The 17597-nt window shown below is 38.2% G+C and overlaps 19 non-coding genes and 2 pseudogenes across 19 annotated transcripts; 17 read left to right on the top strand and 4 right to left on the bottom strand.

The window, feature by feature from the left end:
• The first annotated feature begins 1423 nt into the window (after positions 1–1423).
• LOC128381993 (U5 spliceosomal RNA) lies at positions 1424–1538 on the top strand. Its single transcript, XR_008323646.1, has one exon. It is a non-coding gene; the product is annotated as a U5 spliceosomal RNA (small nuclear RNA).
• Positions 1539–1812: 274 nt separating this feature from the next.
• Positions 1813–1926, top strand: LOC128381995 (U5 spliceosomal RNA). Its single transcript, XR_008323649.1, has one exon. It is a non-coding gene; the product is annotated as a U5 spliceosomal RNA (small nuclear RNA).
• Positions 1927–3412: 1486 nt separating this feature from the next.
• On the top strand, positions 3413–3527 carry LOC128381973 (U5 spliceosomal RNA). Its single transcript, XR_008323627.1, has one exon. It is a non-coding gene; the product is annotated as a U5 spliceosomal RNA (small nuclear RNA).
• Positions 3528–3796: 269 nt separating this feature from the next.
• LOC128381991 (U5 spliceosomal RNA) lies at positions 3797–3910 on the top strand. Its single transcript, XR_008323644.1, has one exon. It is a non-coding gene; the product is annotated as a U5 spliceosomal RNA (small nuclear RNA).
• A 277-nt stretch (positions 3911–4187) lies between these two features.
• LOC128381975 (U5 spliceosomal RNA) lies at positions 4188–4301 on the top strand. Its single transcript, XR_008323629.1, has one exon. It is a non-coding gene; the product is annotated as a U5 spliceosomal RNA (small nuclear RNA).
• A 505-nt stretch (positions 4302–4806) lies between these two features.
• LOC128381994 (U5 spliceosomal RNA) lies at positions 4807–4921 on the top strand. The gene has a single exon (XR_008323648.1). It is a non-coding gene; the product is annotated as a U5 spliceosomal RNA (small nuclear RNA).
• Positions 4922–5548: 627 nt separating this feature from the next.
• Positions 5549–5663, bottom strand: LOC128381990 (U5 spliceosomal RNA). Its single transcript, XR_008323643.1, has one exon. It is a non-coding gene; the product is annotated as a U5 spliceosomal RNA (small nuclear RNA).
• A 462-nt stretch (positions 5664–6125) lies between these two features.
• On the bottom strand, positions 6126–6240 carry LOC128381978 (U5 spliceosomal RNA). The gene has a single exon (XR_008323631.1). It is a non-coding gene; the product is annotated as a U5 spliceosomal RNA (small nuclear RNA).
• A 1725-nt stretch (positions 6241–7965) lies between these two features.
• On the bottom strand, positions 7966–8079 carry LOC128381998 (U5 spliceosomal RNA). Its single transcript, XR_008323652.1, has one exon. It is a non-coding gene; the product is annotated as a U5 spliceosomal RNA (small nuclear RNA).
• A 421-nt stretch (positions 8080–8500) lies between these two features.
• Positions 8501–8615, bottom strand: LOC128381996 (U5 spliceosomal RNA). Its single transcript, XR_008323650.1, has one exon. It is a non-coding gene; the product is annotated as a U5 spliceosomal RNA (small nuclear RNA).
• Positions 8616–10976: 2361 nt separating this feature from the next.
• Positions 10977–11091, top strand: LOC128382005 (U5 spliceosomal RNA). The gene has a single exon (XR_008323656.1). It is a non-coding gene; the product is annotated as a U5 spliceosomal RNA (small nuclear RNA).
• A 612-nt stretch (positions 11092–11703) lies between these two features.
• On the top strand, positions 11704–11818 carry LOC128381985 (U5 spliceosomal RNA). The gene has a single exon (XR_008323639.1). It is a non-coding gene; the product is annotated as a U5 spliceosomal RNA (small nuclear RNA).
• A 751-nt stretch (positions 11819–12569) lies between these two features.
• On the top strand, positions 12570–12684 carry LOC128381989 (U5 spliceosomal RNA). The gene has a single exon (XR_008323642.1). It is a non-coding gene; the product is annotated as a U5 spliceosomal RNA (small nuclear RNA).
• Positions 12685–12881: 197 nt separating this feature from the next.
• On the top strand, positions 12882–12996 carry LOC128382004 (U5 spliceosomal RNA). The gene has a single exon (XR_008323654.1). It is a non-coding gene; the product is annotated as a U5 spliceosomal RNA (small nuclear RNA).
• A 747-nt stretch (positions 12997–13743) lies between these two features.
• On the top strand, positions 13744–13858 carry LOC128381980 (U5 spliceosomal RNA). Its single transcript, XR_008323633.1, has one exon. It is a non-coding gene; the product is annotated as a U5 spliceosomal RNA (small nuclear RNA).
• Positions 13859–14132: 274 nt separating this feature from the next.
• On the top strand, positions 14133–14236 carry LOC128382002 (uncharacterized; annotated as a pseudogene).
• Positions 14237–14987: 751 nt separating this feature from the next.
• Positions 14988–15102, top strand: LOC128381987 (U5 spliceosomal RNA). Its single transcript, XR_008323641.1, has one exon. It is a non-coding gene; the product is annotated as a U5 spliceosomal RNA (small nuclear RNA).
• A 197-nt stretch (positions 15103–15299) lies between these two features.
• On the top strand, positions 15300–15414 carry LOC128381997 (U5 spliceosomal RNA). The gene has a single exon (XR_008323651.1). It is a non-coding gene; the product is annotated as a U5 spliceosomal RNA (small nuclear RNA).
• A 747-nt stretch (positions 15415–16161) lies between these two features.
• On the top strand, positions 16162–16276 carry LOC128381979 (U5 spliceosomal RNA). The gene has a single exon (XR_008323632.1). It is a non-coding gene; the product is annotated as a U5 spliceosomal RNA (small nuclear RNA).
• Positions 16277–16550: 274 nt separating this feature from the next.
• LOC128382001 (uncharacterized) lies at positions 16551–16654 on the top strand (annotated as a pseudogene).
• A 728-nt stretch (positions 16655–17382) lies between these two features.
• LOC128381992 (U5 spliceosomal RNA) lies at positions 17383–17497 on the top strand. Its single transcript, XR_008323645.1, has one exon. It is a non-coding gene; the product is annotated as a U5 spliceosomal RNA (small nuclear RNA).
• Positions 17498–17597: the final 100 nt, after the last annotated feature.

Genomic DNA, 17597 nt, shown 5'->3' with positions numbered 1-17597 from the left:
GTTATAATAGCAATTGATTGGTAGCATATTAACCAGCTGTCTCCATTTTCCCTATAATTAGCTCCAAATTAGGTACTGTAATCTATTCAAGGAACCTTCATGTGACTTTAAAGCTACATAAATCCCTTTTTTAGGGATTTATAGGGATTCAAACAGCCTTGACAGCTAATTAAAATTCATTATATATTGATGTATCTGTGACTGCGGATCCAGCTGCCTTTTAATAATGAGATTAAAAGAGCCGAATGTGTTAATTGTGCCAACTGTCATGTGAATTATGAATGTATTGTACTATGTGAGAATGAGATTTAATGTTAATTGTTTACTGATGGAAGAATATATTTTTTCCGGATTTGAATTAACTGGAATAGAGCCAGTAATAAAGTGTAATTTAATAACTCAGGACTACATGTGTTTTTTTGTTTTGTGGCCAGCAGATGGCAGCAGTGCTACATATGAGAATATTGAAGATTAATGACGAAGAAGGACTCAAAAAAGAGATATAGCTACTGTACATTTTGTAAGCTTATTTGAGGGTTTTTATGAATGACTAAATAGTGTTTTCAGATGTCAGTGTACTGTTGTCCCTGTGTGTTATGTGCTTCGTGTACGTTATCACAGTTTAACAGTCAGCCAAACTCAGGTATCACACTTGAGCCAGGATCAGAGAGTCTTGCAAATACTGCAAATAAAAGACAATACAAAACCATAGCGACACGCTGTAAAGAAAACTAATAAACAGTAATAATGCTAAAAAACGACACGGCACAAATGAGCCGTTTACCTTAACAGTACGCTGATACACATTGTTGCTAAGCAACGCTCACTTTACATCAGCTCTCAAATTACGTCTAACTTCTTGTATGATTTAAGTTAGTTAATAAACATCACACATTACAATACTAAACTTATTAACTTATCATTACATATTATATATTACTTCAAATTAGCAAATTTACAGACATTGCTTTCGTGAGTTTGAGAAAAGACGATTCAGAGTGACCTGCCGTCTTTCTTACTGCTGGTTGCTACGTTACTGCAAGTATAAACCGTTATGTAGCCTTCAAAATAAAATTCCAAATCGTGTGTGTGTGTGTGTGTGCGTGTGTGTGTGTCATAGACTGTATATAGGTGTGTGTGTGTGTGTGTGTGTGTGTGTGTGTGTGTGTGTGCGTGTCTGTTTCTTATGAAGAATTTCTTACCATAAATTGAATCTAATACATTCATTAAATCAAGTAATTCAAGTACCTTAAATCATAAAAATTATTCTGAGAGCAGAACAGTCAGTGTGTTTCTATCACCATGTCAACTAAAACCAGCCAGCACAGGCTGACGTCACAAAGATTAAAGTGTGAAGTGCCACCGTCACTGTAGGGTGTATGTAAGTGAATGACTACCCCCATAGTGGCACTAAAGAGACAGTACACTCATTTTTCTCTTCAGATCGTACAAATCTTTCGCCTTTTACTAAAGATTTCCGTGGAGGGGAACAACATGAGTTCTTATTAATTTTTTGATGCCTTTCCTAGTGTAGGGCTTTCTTTATTGTTAAATGAAACTATAACTTCATGAAGATGAAGTAGTGCTAGTTTAATGCTGATAAGTGAATGAATGTAGTTTCTTATCGGAATCAGACTTTTAATAAAGACCTAATTGTGTTTTGACGTCATGTATGTGTAATATAAAATTCTACTGAGTTGTGAATGTTTTCTTGAGATGTTTAAAAGTTAAAAAGGGACGATCCGCAGCACCGTCACTGAAGGCTGTAAGTCAGTGAGTGACTCCCCTTATAGTTACTGTAAAGGAGTAATACGCTCATGTTTCTCTTCAGATCGTATAAATCTTTCGTCTTTTACTAAAGATTTCCGTGGAGAGGAACAACATGAGTTTTTATTAATTTATTGATGTCCTGTTTATTACGGGGCTTCTACATATGTAAATATAAAATCACTGATTCTTGAGAGTCGGGACAAAACATGTCCCACATAGAAAAGTCTTATTTATATCAAAAATAAAGAAAATAATAATGATTGACATGCTCACAAAGTTAGATCTAAAGGAATTATGAATACTGATGTTATGTTTTAGCATAGATAATTACTTTTTGGGGGGATATTTGATTAAATGTATGACCAGTGGTTAGACGGCCCATGTTATTTCTCTTGTCCTCAGCAAGAGGTCACAATATTCACCAGCCTACAAAAACTTTAAAAACCTCTACAATTGTGAAAACATTTATATCAAATCAAAGATAAGGGTTATACATGTATAAAACAATGCATGCCATCAACATCTAAAAATATTTTCCATAGAAATCTGCCTATCAAAGTTGTGTCCTCTGTTTCCGTCAACTCCGTCAGATTTTTTCATAAACCTCATTAAATCAGGCAATAGCATGATCAGCTATATCCCTGATGATCCCTTTTCATTCTCCTGGCTGTGGTGAATGTATATATAGCACACATGCTCTGGTAAGTTTGACATTATTTGATATTTTAGATGAACAATGTCAATTTTCCTATGGTCACAGCTGGAGCATGTCAACACCATATCTCCGTTATGATACTTTTTTTAAGCCATAGTGGATTCAATGAAAGTATTTTATTGAGATTATGGAGACAGCTAGCAATAGCCAAAAAATTAGCTAGCTAGCTGCATTGGGGTTTTTTTGGAGGGAAAAAATATGCCATTTCGTCAACTCCGTCAGAGTCAACTCCGTCAGGTTTTATGTCTGACGGAGTTGACAAATCCACCAATAACCACTTAATGTGCTAATATTACACTATTATCAAACATAGTAAAGGAATAGAATGTTATTTTAGGGTTTTATCTGCACATTAATGTACATATATAGCATGCAATTACATTATTTTATTAATATACTTATGATTTGTAGAGCATGGGCAGGCTGTGGTCTGCTTATTGAATAATTTTCTTTAAAAAATGTTTTTTAACCTCCAGCCTGCACCTTTACATGATTAAATAGCACATATCTTTATCTACATGAATATATAACTCTAATCAATATAGTGTAAATTTTCAAAAAAAGTTTTTCAGAAGGTGTTTTGTCCCGACTCTCAAGAATCAGTGAAATACGAGTGCAAGATGAGTTTCTGTGTGTCTTTACACTACAAAGTCAGACATCTAAACTCTCCCATATGATGATAGCGGCTCCTTGACCCCCGTACATGAGATCCAAACTCCCGGAGTCTGGAGCGTGCATTCAAGAGTGACTGCGCGTGTATATGTGTGTGAGGGGGTGACTATTAATGCAGCGCTTGCGGGAGTAAAAGTGTCGTGATAGCTCGGTGTTGCCGCTTATCAAAGCAACCCCTCACCAGTGAAGTGCCACCGTCACTGTAGGGTGTATGTAAGTGAATGACTACCCCCATAGTGGCAATTAAACGACAGTACACTCAAGTTTCTCTTCAAATCGTATAAATCTTTCGCCTTTTACTAAAGATTTCCGTGGAGAGGAACAACATGAGTTCTCAATAATTTTTTGATGCCCTGCCTAGTGCGGGGCTTCCTCTATTGTCAAATGAAATTATAACTTCAGGAAAAGCGAAATAGTGCTAATTTAACGCTGCTAAGTGACTGAATGTAGTTTCTTATCGGAATCACTTTTAATAAAGACCTAATTGTGTTTTGACGTCATGCATGTTTAATATAAAATTCTACTGAGTTGTGAATGTTTTCTTGAGATGTTTAAAAGTTAAAAAGGGACGATCCGCAGCACCGTCACTGTAGGGTGTATGTAAGTGAATGACTACCCCCATAGTGGCAACAAATAGTACACTCATGTTTCTCTTCAGCTCGTATAAATCTTTCGCCTTTTACTAAAGATTTCCGTGGAGAGGAGCAATATGAGCTCATATTAATTTTTTGATGCCCTGTCTAGTATGGGGCTTTCTCTATTGTCAAATATAATTATAACTTCAGGAAGGCGGAGTAGGCTAGTGCTAGTTTAATGCTGATAAGTGAATGAATGTAGTTTCTTATCGGAATCAGACTTTTAATAGACCTAATTGTGTTTTGACGTCATGCATGTTTAATATAAAATTCTACTGAGTTGTGAATGTTTTCTTGAGATGTTTAAAAGTTAAAAAGGGACGATCCGCAGCACCGTCACTGAAGGCTGTAAGTCAGTGAGTGACTCCCCTTATAGTTACTGTAAAGGAGTAATACGCTCATGTTTCTCTTCAGATCGAATAAATCTTTCGCCTTTTACTAAAGATTTCCGTGGAGAGGAACAACATGAGTCTCTTTTAATTTTTTGATGCCCTGTTTATTACGGGGCTTCTATATCTGTGAAATATAAAGTATGAGTGCAGGATGTGTTTCCACTAAAAGTCAAACATCCAAACTTTCTCATATGATGATAGCAGCGACTTGACGCCCGCATATGAGATCCAAACTCCTGAAGTCTGGAGCGTGCATTCAAGAGCGCGCGCAAGAGAGTGACTGCACGTGTGTGTGTGACTATTAATACAGCGCGTGTGGGAGCAAAGTGTCCTGATAGCTCTGTGTTGCCACTTATCAGAGCAACCCCCTCACCCCCGGACCGACACCGATCGCCCCCCTTCCCCGGAACGGACCTCCCTGAAATGGCTTTTTGCAGGTTGGTTGGGATGTCTGCAAAGTAGACTGATGGGCTATTCCAAGTATTTTCATTTGTTTGTGCTCAGTGTGCTGTGTGAGAGGGGGCGTGGCCAGCGGCTAGAGCGGCAACAGCCACAGTGCCACCGTCACTGTAGGGTGTATGTAAGTGAATGACTACCCCCATAGTGGCAATAAAGTAGCAGTACACTCACGTTTATCTTCAGATCGTATAAATCTTTCGCCTTTTACTAAAGATTTCCGTGGAGAGGAACAAAATGAGTTCTCATTAATTTTTTGATGCCCTGCCTCGTGCGGGGCTTTCTCTCTTGTTAAATAATATGGTAGCTATTGTAACTGTTAATGCTAACACATGAAAGCGATGTATTGTTCTGACACTGATTCAATGTAGCATTTTTGGAACGTGTTGCCTGGATACCATCGAACTTTGTGTGACGTCATAGTTATCAGTGGGTTCGCAGCGGTAATATCTCAAATGTCTTAATTGGGAATAAGTAAGTCAATAATATTTAATTGGGTAAAGTGTTAGCTGTTGCCTCTGGGGGAAAAAGCCATCATCAGTAACATAAAGGAGGCGTCATTGAAGCTTACACACAAATGCCACTGTGTAAAACGTGAATGAGTTTAAAGTGTCGTCGTTATTTGGGACATTTGCACATCCTGAAACTGTGCCTCGTTTATTAGTATGGCATTGTTACCATGGCAATAGGTTTCCAAGTTTATTAATAATCTCGCACACACACATACAAGCGCAGTCACACTTTTACGCCCTCTTGAATGCACGCTCCAGACTCCGGTAGATTTGATCTCATATGCAGGCGTCAAGGAGCCGCTATCAACGTATGAGAGAGTTTGGATGTCTAGTTTGTAGTGTAAAGACACACTAAAACAGACTTTAGACTTGTACTTAACATTTCACATATATAGAAGCCCCGCAGTAAGCAGAGCATTAAAAAATTAATGAGAACCCATGTTGTTCCTCTCCACGGAAATCTTTAGTAAAAGGCGAAAGATTTATACGATCTGAAGAGAAACATGAGTGTATTACTCCTTTACAGTAACTATAAGGGGAGTCACTCACTGACTTACAGCCTTCAGTGACGGTGCTGTGGATCGTCCCTTTTTAACTTTTAAACATCTCAAGAAAACATTTCTTTTAGTTTTTAATGCTCTCTCATTATATTCATGATGCCAGTCACATCAGTGTTGTTTTTATATATGATAAATATTCATAGCTACTGTTTCATTACATTCAAATGAACAGACGCATACACTGTATGTGAACCCTGACTTTATGTTAAAAATCACGTGCATATTTCAACATGATCAACTTTAACCACTCCTGATGATTCAATCCATTGTGAATACCATTGTATACAGATTTAACTATTGATTATACTTAAGTATCACATTTGTTTTTCAGCATTTGGCAAAACTGTCAGACCAACTAGAAGCACGACATCAATTGCCTTCCCGTAGTTATAATTTCATTTAACAATAGAGAAAGCCCCGCACTAGGCAGGGCATCAAAAAATTAATAAGAACTCATGTTGTTCCCCTCCACGGAAATCTTTAGTAAAAGGCGAAAGATTTATACGATTTGAAGAGAAACATGAGTGTACTGCCACTTTATTGCCACTATGGGGGTAGTCATTCACTTACATACACCCTACAGTGACGGTGGCACTTCAATCATGAACTATCTATAAATGACAGGGACGTTTGTCTGTCTGTCTGTTATTAGCATATCTCTTGAACCGTTCATCTGATTCATTTCATACGTGTCAGGTGTCTTGCTACATGCACGAGTAAGTGCCGTGCCAAGTTTGATATTGTTTGGATAAGAAATGTAAAAGACATAGATACATATATCGGTAAAAGAAATACATATTTACTGTTGCCGCTCTAGCCGCTGGCCACGCCCCCTCTCCCACAGCACACTGAGCACAAAAACATGGATAAATCTGAAAACACTTGGAATAGCCCATCAGGCTACTTTGAAGACATCCCAACCAACCTGCAAAAAGTAATTTCACGGAGGTCCGTTCCGGGGAAGGGGGGCAATCGGTGTCTGTCCGGGGGTGAGGGGGTTGCTCTGATAAGCGGCAACACAGAGCTATCAGGACACTTTGCTCCCACATGCGCTGCATTAATAGTCACACACACACACACACATACAGACACGCGCAGTGTACGTGTGTTTCTTGAATGCACGCTCCAGACTCCGGGAGACTGGTTCTCATATGTGGCCGTCAAGTAGCCGCTGTCATCATATGGGAGAATTTAGGTGTATCACTTTGTAGTGAAAACACATGCAAAAAATTTTTTGCGCTCGTAATTTAAATTTCACATATATAGAAGCCCTGCATCAAGTAGTGTTGTGTCGTTCGAACGAACGAATCTTTTGAGTGAACGAAGTGAACTGAATCACTTCATGAACTGATTCGTTCCTTTCTCATTTCAGTTCAGTTGAGCTCAGCCGCGAGCATTGCTGCCGGTCGGGAGTGGAACTGCCGCGACTCACTCACTCGTTCACTGCGAACGAATCACTCAGTGAACGACAACACTTTGACTGACTCTGAGTGATTCTGTTTCCCCTTCGCGGGGATACGCTTTCATGCCAATAGCATCAATTTCTCCAAGCTAACGGCTAACGAAAACAAACACACACACGCCCCCATCCCCATTATCGTAATGGACTTAGGCACACATAAAGTAATGAGAGGAGAGGAGACAGCAGAGTGAGTGACTGACACAGCGCCACTTTCAGCACAGTACGTGAACGAGATTCATGTCCTCAGCATGTCGTTCAATGATTCGTTCGCAAACGTGATTCGCTGTCATTCAGTTCATGATTCAGCCCACTTTCAGCACAGTACGTGAACGAGATTCACGTCCTCAGCATGTCGTTCAATGAATCGTTCGCGAACTGCTGAAAGTGGCGCTGTGTCAGTCACTCACTGACTCAGGGCACTGAGGGCTGAGGAGTTGATTCACACATGTACTGCTAACATTAGCGCTGTGTTGCTAACATCAGTGTAGCATCATGTTATGTTATTTTACTGTGCACAGAGGACACTTTCACTGTGTAATATTTTTAGTGCATGTATAAGCAGCGCTGCGTCTCCCGTGAATGATTGTATAATATAGTCCTTGAATATAGTCCCTCAGTAAGTGAACGTGAACCTCAGGGCTGAATCATGAACTGAATGACGGAATATTTGGCTGTTTATCAGTTCAGGGAGTTGGAGAGCACTGAACGATTCGGTGAACGAATCTTTTGAACGAATCATTTTAATGAACCGATTCTAAAGATTCAGTACAGTAAAAAGAACTGCCGTTCCCATCACTAGCATCAAGTAGGGCATCTAAAAAATGATAAAATCTCATGTTGTTCCTCTCCACGGAAATCTTTAGTAAAAGGCGAAAGATTTATACGATCTGAAGAGAAACATGAACGTATTACTCCTTTACAGTAACTGTAAGGGGACTCACTCACTGACTTACAGCCTTCAGTGACGGTGCTGCGGATCGTCCCTTTTTAACTTTTAAACATCTCAAGAAAACATTCACAACTCAGTAGAATTTTATATAAAACATGCATGACGTCAAAACACAATTAGGTCTTTATTAAAAGTCTGATGCCGATAAGAAACTACATTCATTCATTTACCAGCATTAAACAAGCACAACCCCACCAGAGTCTGCCCATGTGCATACCGCAATACAACGTCCCACTTGTTTCTGAAGACAGAAACTGTGAATAAAAATGTCAAGTGAGTCTTTATTTAACCCAAATATCACACAGAATCTACCTCTTACCCCGGAGAGATATGTTGGTACCCATACTATGCTTAGAATTTATTTTGACAATAGAGAAAGCCCCGCACTAGGCAGGGCATCAAAAAATTCATAAGAACTCAAATTGTTTGTCTCCACGGAAATCTTTAGTAAAAGGCGAAAGATTTATACAATCTGAAGAGAAACATGAGTGTATTAGGCCTTTATTGCCCCTATGGGGGTAGTCATTCACTTACATACACCCTACAGTGACGGTGGCACTACTGTCTGTTATTCGTAGTTAAATTTGAGTAACTTAAGTATCTTCCATATTCAAGTGTGTTTAACAGTGTAAATGAGAGACGTGAACAGGTCAACTGGATGGTTCTAGGTAACTTAAGGGCAGAAAGTCAATATGCTCTCACGGGGGCAGAGAGCGAATGAATTCCAGTGCTTTTTTGGGGTCTGTAAACTTCCGCCGTCCTCAGGGTGAGCACAGCTGGATACATCACGGAGAACTTGATCCAGCGCTCATGTAGCAGGCGTTTGCTCTAGTTAAAAGCAGCCCGTTTCTCGGCGACAAGTTTGGAGTAGTCAGGAAAGACCATGATGCGGTGCTCGTCCCAGTGCACCTTTCCCATCTTCTGCGCAGCTTCGGAGATTCGTTCCCTGCCCTGGAATCTCAGGAATCGAGCAAGGATCGGTCTGGGGGGCTGACCGTCAGATCTACGTCTGGCAAGGGAGCTGTGTGCGCGGTCAATTTCGAGGTCTCCCTGAAAATCAATGTTCAGCATCTGTGGGATAACTTTGCGTAAAAACGCAAATGTGTCCGGGCCCTCGCATCCCTCCGGGAATCCAACAAAGCGTGGATTATTCCGTCGGCTTCTATTTTCCAAGTCGTCCAGCTTCTGTCGGAAGATTTCCACCTCACTTTAAGTAGCAGGGAGATTGGTTTCCAGCGCCTGATTAGCGTCTTCCAGGAAATCTATGCGAGACTCAACGTTGTTCAGGCGCGTAGCAATGTCAGATAGCTTGGCCTCCACAGCCCGAGTTGCTGACTGGATAGCATTCAGCTTGTGCTCTTGAGTCTCTGAAGTTTCTTTCAAAAGTTCGTAGATGCTCGATATGTCCTTGGCCATCTGGTCGGCAGAGGTAGCTCCGGTGCTAGTGCTGGCGGAGGACGACGGCGGGTTGTCCTTAGCCACGGTGCTAGCTTTAGCTGTGCTATCCTTGCTAGCGCTATCCTTGCTAGCATCACGTGACTCCCTGAGTTTGGTAAGCTCTGAATGAGGATGTTTTTCACCTCAGCCTCCTCTGGGATGTAGAGCTCAAGTTGAAGAAGATCCATGCTGTGTATATTCCTCAGTCAATTATCAGATGTCAACTTTAAATCCCTTCCCGTCGTTGTATGTAGTTTCAGTAGATAGTACAGAGCTGAGGGTAAAAACACATATGCTCCGCTCACTACTCTCACATCATAAATGCATCATTAATAAACTTGGAAACCTATTGCCATGGCAACTATAGCGAACCCCAGCCGGAATGATGGTGAAGCGTACAGATGTGTTGGAAGCCTTTATTTATGTTCGGCCATCATCCTTATTTTGAACACAAATTTCTCCGTCCTTCTCCTTTCTTCCATTACACCGTAAGAGCTGATGAACAGATAAATAAATAAAATAAGCTCTTACAACAAAATAAAAATAACCCATATGCGTTATAACCTTACATATGAGAATTAGTCCAAAATTTCACATAACATAACATTAGCAACAAACACATAAAAGGACTCAAAAGGCTCTTATAGCTCAACAGCACCATACCATGAGGCCCAATACACATACACAGAGGCTAATGTTAGCATGGTGACACATTTAACAGTACACATTTCTCCACAGTAAATAAAAAACAAGGAGGCAAAATAGCTGCACATACACATTATTCACACACAATACCTTGTTCCCAACTCCAGCTAGTTGCTTAAACATCTGAAGGTATGCTTTTGCAGAAGAGCCGTAGTTTGTGACCGTACCGTCTACCATATACTCAGAACTGACGTGAAGAAAACTTATTTATAAAGACCGGTACCGCTACTTCCGTCCGAAGATCGCCAAAATAAAAGCATACAGGAAGTGAGCACCTTATTAACAGAAACCCTCTTAAAGTTACTTACGACACGACACTTTAAACTGGATGGGATGTCTGCAAAGTAGCCTGATGGGCTATTCCAAGTGTTTCAGTTTTATCCATGTGTTTGTGCTCAGTGTGCTGTGTGAGAGGGGGCGTGGCCATCGGCTAGAGCTGCAACAGCAAATATGTGCTTCTTTTACCGATATATGTATCTATATCTTTTACATTTCTTATCCGAACAATATCAAACTTTGCACTGCACTTACTCGTGCATGTAGCAAGACACCTGACACGTTTGAAATGAATCAGATGAACGGTTCGAGAGATATACGAATAACAGACAGACAAACGTCCCTGTCATTTATAGTTCATGATTGAAGTGCCACCGTCACTGTAGGGTGTATGTAAGTGAATGACTACCCCCATAGTGGCAGTAAAGCAGCACTACACTCATGTTTCTCTTCAAAACGTATAAATCTTTCGCCTTTTACTAAAGATTTCCGTGGAGAGGAACAATATGAGTTCTCATTAATTTTTTGATGCCCTGCATAGTGCGGGGCTTTCTCTAATGTTGAATGATAAAACGCTGGTAAATAAATGAATGAATGCAGTTTCTTATTGGAAACAGACTTTTAATAGTGACCTAATTGTGTTTTGACGTCATGCATGTTTAATATAAAATTCTACTGAGTTGTGAATGTTAATTGTGCCAACTGTCATGTGAATTATGAATGTATTGTACTATGTGAGAATGAGATTTAATGTTAATTGTTTACTGATGGAAGATTTTTTTTTTCTGATTTGCATTAACTGGAATAGAGCCAGTAATAAAGTGTAATTTAATAACTCAGGACTACATGTGTTTTTTTGTGTTGTAGCCAGCAGATGGCAGCAGCGCTACATATGAGAATATTGAAGATTAATGAAGCAGAAGGACTCAAAAAAGAGATATATTGTACTTTTTGTAAGCTTATTAGAGGGTTTTTATGAATGACTAAATAGTGTTTTCAAATGTCAGTGTGTTTCTATCACCATGTCAACTAAAAACCAGCCAGCACAGGCTCAGTGACCCCGTAAGAATGATGTCACAAAGAGTAAAGTGTGAAGTGCCACCGTCACTGTAGGGTGTATGTAAGTGAATGAGTACCCCCATAGTGGCACTAAAGGGGAAGTACACTCATGTTTCTCTTCAGATCGTATAAATCTTTCGCCTTTTACTAAAGATTTCCGTGGAGAGGAACAACATGAGTTTTTATTAATTTTTTGATGCCCTGCCTAGTGCGGGGCTTTCTCTATTGTTAAATGAAATTTAGACTACTAAACAACTACTTATACTAACATGTTGAAGGATGGAAGTTTAATATTTGTAAATGTTAGTCTGCAAATAAAAAAAACAACAACTCACTCTTCTCAGTTTTTCATACAGATTGTGAGCAAAACAAATCTGTTCACATGTAGTTGTCAATAAATCAATATTAATATTCCTGATGTATGTTTATGATAGATATAACACTCTATATTAAGTCACTTCTGCATAATCACTTCAGTACATTTTGGTTCCAATAATTATGTTGTTGAATTTTAGGCGTGTAAATGCTTTCACTTGTAATTAAGTATTTTAGTAGTAGTATATGAGTTCACATGTTTAAAAAGGAACACCCCTGAACATCTCTCCGGGGTAAGAGGTAATAAATAAATAAATAAATAAATAAAGTGTAATTTAATAACTCAGGACTAAGTGTGTTTTTTCGTTTTGTAGCCAGCAGATGGCAGCAGTGCTACATATGAGAATATTGAAGATGAATGAAGCAGAAGGACTCAAAAAAAAGAGTATAAGCTTATTTGAGGGTTTTTATGAATGACTAAATAGTGTTTTCAAATGTCAGTGTGTTTCTATCACCATGTCAACAAAAAACAGCCAGCACAGGCTCAGTGACCCCTAAGAATGATGTCACAAAGATTAAAGTGTGAAGTGCCACCGTCACTGTAGGGTGTGTGTAAGTGAATGACTACCCCCATAGTGGCAATAAAGGGACAGTACACTCATGTTTCTCTTCAGCTCGTATAAATCTTTCGCCTTTTACTAAAGATTTCCGTGGAGAGGAACAACATGAGTTCTTATTAATTTTTTGATGCCCTGCCTAGTGTGGGGCTTTCTCTAATGTCAAATGAAATTATAACTTCGGGAAGATGAAATAGTGCTAGTTTAATGCTGGTAAATACACGAATATAGTGGGTTGTGAATGTTTTCTCGAGATGTTTGAAAGTTAAAAAGGGCCGATCCGCAGCACCGTCACTGAAGGCTGTAAGTCAGTGAGTGACTCCCCTTACAGTTACTGTAAAGGAGTAATACACTCATGTTTCTCTTCAGATCGTATAAATCTTTCGCCTTTTACTAAAGATTTCCGTGGAGAGGAACAAAATGAGTTTTTATTAATTTTTTGATGTCCTGTTTATTACGGGGCTTTCTCTATTGTTAAATGAAATTTAGACTACTAAACAACTACTTATACTAACATGTTGAAGGATGGAAGTTTCATATTTGTAAATGTTAGTCTGCAAACAAAAACAACAACACACTCCTCTCAGTTTTTCATACAAATTGTGAGCAAAGCAAATCTGTTCACATGTAGTTGTCAATAAATCAATATTAATATTCCTGATATATGTTTATGATAGATATAACACTCTATATTAAGTCACTTCTGCATACTCACTTCAGTACATTTTGGTTCCAATAATTATGTTGTTGAATTTTAGGCGTGTAAATGCTTTCACTTGTAATGAAGTATTCTAGTAGTAGTATGTGAGTTCACATGTTTAAAAAGGAACACCCCTGAACATCTCTCCGGGGTAAGAGGTAATAAATAAATAAATAAATAAATAAAGTGTAATTTAATAACTCAGGACTAAGTGCGTTGTTTCGTTTTGTAGCCAGCAGATGGCAGCAGTGCTACATATGAGAATATTGAAGGTTAATGAAGCAGAAGGACTCAAAAAAAGACTATAAGCTTATTTGAGGGTTTTTATGAATGACTAAATAGTGTTTTCAAATGTCAGTGTGTTTCTATCACCATGTCAACAAAAACCAGCCAGCACAGGCTCAGTGATCCCGTAAGAATGATGTCACAAAGATTAAAGTGTGAAGTGCCACCGTCACTGTAGGGTGTATGTAAGTGAATGACTACCCCCATAGTGACAGTAAAGGGCCGTACACTCATGTTTCTCTTCAGATCGTATAAATCTTTCGCCTTTTACTAAAGATTTCCGTGGAGAGGAACAACATGAGTTCCCATTAATTTTTTGATGCCCTACCTTGTGTGGGGCTTCCTCTGTTGTCAAATATAATTATAACTTTAAAAAGGCGAAATTGAACTAGTTAAATGCTGGTATATGAATGAATGTAGATTCTTATCGGAATCAGACTTTGAAGTAAGACCTAATTGTGTTTTGACGTCATGCATGTTTAATATAAAATTCTACTAAGTTGTGAATGTTTTCTTGAGATGTTTAAAAGTTAAAAAGGGACGATCCACAGCACCGTCACTGAAGGCTGTAAGTCAGTGAGTGACTCCCCTTACAGTTACTGTAAAGGGTTAGTACACTCATGTTTCAGATCGTATAAATCTTTCGCCTTTTACTAAAGATTTCCGTGGAGAGGAACAACATGAGTTCTTATAAATTTCTTGATGCCCTTCCAAGTGCTTGGTTTTCTCTCTTGTTAAATGAAATGTAGACTACTAAACAACTACTTATACTAACATGTTGAAGGATGGAAGTTTCATATTTGTAAATGTTAGGCTCCAAATCAAAAAAACAACAACTCACTGTTCTCAGTTTTTCATACAGATTGTGAGCAAAACAAATCTGTTCACATGTAGTTGTCAATAAATCAATATTAATATTCCTGATATATGTTTATGATAGATATAACACTCTATATTAAGTCACTTTGCATAATCACTTAAGTACATTTTGGTTCCAATAATTATGTTGTTGAATTTTAGGCGTGTAACTGCTTTCACTTGTAATGAAGTATTTTAGTAGTAGTATATGAGTTCACATGTTTAAAAAGGAACACCCCATAACATCTCTCCGGGGTAAGAGCTAATAAATAAATAAATAAATAAAGTGCAATTTAATAACTCAGGACTAAGTGTGTTTTTTCGTTTTGTAGCCAGCAGATGGCAGCAGTGCTACATATGAGAATATTGAAGATGAATGAAGCAGAAGGACTCAAAAAAAAGAGTATAAGCTTATTTGAGGGTTTTTATGAATGACTAAATAGTGTTTTCAAATGTCTGTGTGTTTCTATCACCATGTCAACAAAAAACAGCCAGCACAGGCTCAGTGACCCCTAAGAATGATGTCACAAAGATTAAAGTGTGAAGTGCCACCGTCACTGTAGGGTGTGTGTAAGTGAATGACTACCCCCATAGTGGCAATAAAGGGACAGTACACTCATGTTTCTCTTCAGCTCGTATAAATCTTTCGCCTTTTACTAAAGATTTCCGTGGAGAGGAACAACATGAGTTCTTATTAATTTTTTGATGCCCTGCCTAGTGTGGGGCTTTCTCTAATGTCAAATGAAATTATAACTTCGGGAAGATGAAATAGTGCTAGTTTAATGCTGGTAAATACACGAATATAGTGGGTTGTGAATGTTTTCTCGAGATGTTTGAAAGTTAAAAAGGGCCGATCCGCAGCACCGTCACTGAAGGCTGTAAGTCAGTGAGTGACTCCCCTTACAGTTACTGTAAAGGAGTAATACACTCATGTTTCTCTTCAGATCGTATAAATCTTTCGCCTTTTACTAAAGATTTCCGTGGAGAGGAACAAAATGAGTTTTTATTAATTTTTTGATGTCCTGTTTATTACGGGGCTTTCTCTATTGTTAAATGAAATTTAGACTACTAAACAACTACTTATACTAACATGTTGAAGGATGGAAGTTTCATATTTGTAAATGTTAGTCTGCAAACAAAAACAACAACACACTCCTCTCAGTTTTTCATACAAATTGTGAGCAAAGCAAATCTGTTCACATGTAGTTGTCAATAAATCAATATTAATATTCCTGATATATGTTTATGATAGATATAACACTCTATATTAAGTCACTTCTGCATACTCACTTCAGTACATTTTGGTTCCAATAATTATGTTGTTGAATTTTAGGCGTGTAAATGCTTTCACTTGTAATGAAGTATTCTAGTAGTAGTATGTGAGTTCACATGTTTAAAAAGGAACACCCCTGAACATCTCTCCGGGGTAAGAGGTAATAAATAAATAAATAAATAAATAAAGTGTAATTTAATAACTCAGGACTAAGTGCGTTGTTTCGTTTTGTAGCCAGCAGATGGCAGCAGTGCTACATATGAGAATATTGAAGGTTAATGAAGCAGAAGGACTCAAAAAAAGACTATAAGCTTATTTGAGGGTTTTTATGAATGACTAAATAGTGTTTTCAAATGTCAGTGTGTTTCTATCACCATGTCAACAAAAACCAGCCAGCACAGGCTCAGTGATCCCGTAAGAATGATGTCACAAAGATTAAAGTGTGAAGTGCCACCGTCACTGTAGGGTGTATGTAAGTGAATGACTACCCCCATAGTGACAGTAAAGGGCCGTACACTCATGTTTCTCTTCAGATCGTATAAATCTTTCGCCTTTTACTAAAGATTTCCGTGGAGAGGAACAACATGAGTTCCCATTAATTTTTTGATGCCCTACCTTGTGTGGGGCTTCCTCTGTTGTCAAATATAATTATAACTTTAAAAAGGCGAAATTGAACTAGTTAAATGCTGGTATATGAATGAATGTAGATTCTTATCGGAATCAGACTTTGAAGTAAGACCTAATTGTGTTTTGACGTCATGCATGTTTAATATAAAATTCTACTAAGTTGTGAATGTTTTCTTGAGATGTTTAAAAGTTAAAAAGGGACGATCCACAGCACCGTCACTGAAGGCTGTAAGTCAGTGAGTGACTCCCCTTACAGTTACTGTAAAGGGTTAGTACACTCATGTTTCAGATCGTATAAATCTTTCGCCTTTTACTAAAGATTTCCGTGGAGAGGAACAACATGAGTTCTTATAAATTTCTTGATGCCCTTCCAAGTGCTTGGTTTTCTCTCTTGTTAAATGAAATGTAGACTACTAAACAACTACTTATACTAACATGTTGAAGGATGGAAGTTTCATATTTGTAAATGTTAGGCTCCAAATCAAAAAAACAACAACTCACTGTTCTCAGTTTTTCATACAGATTGTGAGCAAAACAAATCTGTTCACATGTAGTTGTCAATAAATCAATATTAATATTCCTGATATATGTTTATGATAGATATAACACTCTATATTAAGTCACTTTGCATAATCACTTAAGTACATTTTGGTTCCAATAATTATGTTGTTGAATTTTAGGCGTGTAACTGCTTTCACTTGTAATGAAGTATTTTAGTAGTAGTATATGAGTTCACATGTTTAAAAAGGAACACCCCTGAACATCTCTCCGGGGTAAGAGCTAATAAATAAATAAATAAATAAAGTGCAATTTAATAACTCAGGACTAAGTGTGTTTTTTCGTTTTGTAGCCAGCAGATGGCAGCAGTGCTACATATGAGAATATTGAAGATGAATGAAGCAGAAGGACTCAAAAAAAAGAGTATAAGCTTATTTGAGTGTTTTCAAATGTCAGTGTGTTTCTATCACCATGTCAACAAAAAACAGCCAGCACAGGCTCAGTGACCCCTAAGAATGATGTCACAAAGATTAAAGTGTGAAGTGCCACCGTCACTGTAGGGTGTGTGTAAGTGAATGACTACCCCCATAGTGGCAATAAAGGGACAGTACACTCATGTTTCTCTTCAGCTCGTATAAATCTTTCGCCTTTTACTAAAGATTTCCGTGGAGAGGAACAACATGAGTTCTCATTAATTTTTTGATGCCCTGCCTAGTGTGGGGTTCCTCTATTGTCAAATATAATTATAACTTCAGGAAGATGAAATAGTGCTAGTTTAACGCTAATAAATGAATGAATGTAGTTTCTTATTGGCATCAGACTGT

Source organism: Scomber japonicus, chromosome 20, assembly GCF_027409825.1.
Source record: "Scomber japonicus isolate fScoJap1 chromosome 20, fScoJap1.pri, whole genome shotgun sequence".
In the NCBI taxonomy this organism is placed as follows: Eukaryota; Metazoa; Chordata; class Actinopteri; order Scombriformes; family Scombridae; genus Scomber; species Scomber japonicus.
Note: the sequence above shows the minus strand (reverse complement) of the source record. Positions and strands in the feature narration are given on the sequence as shown.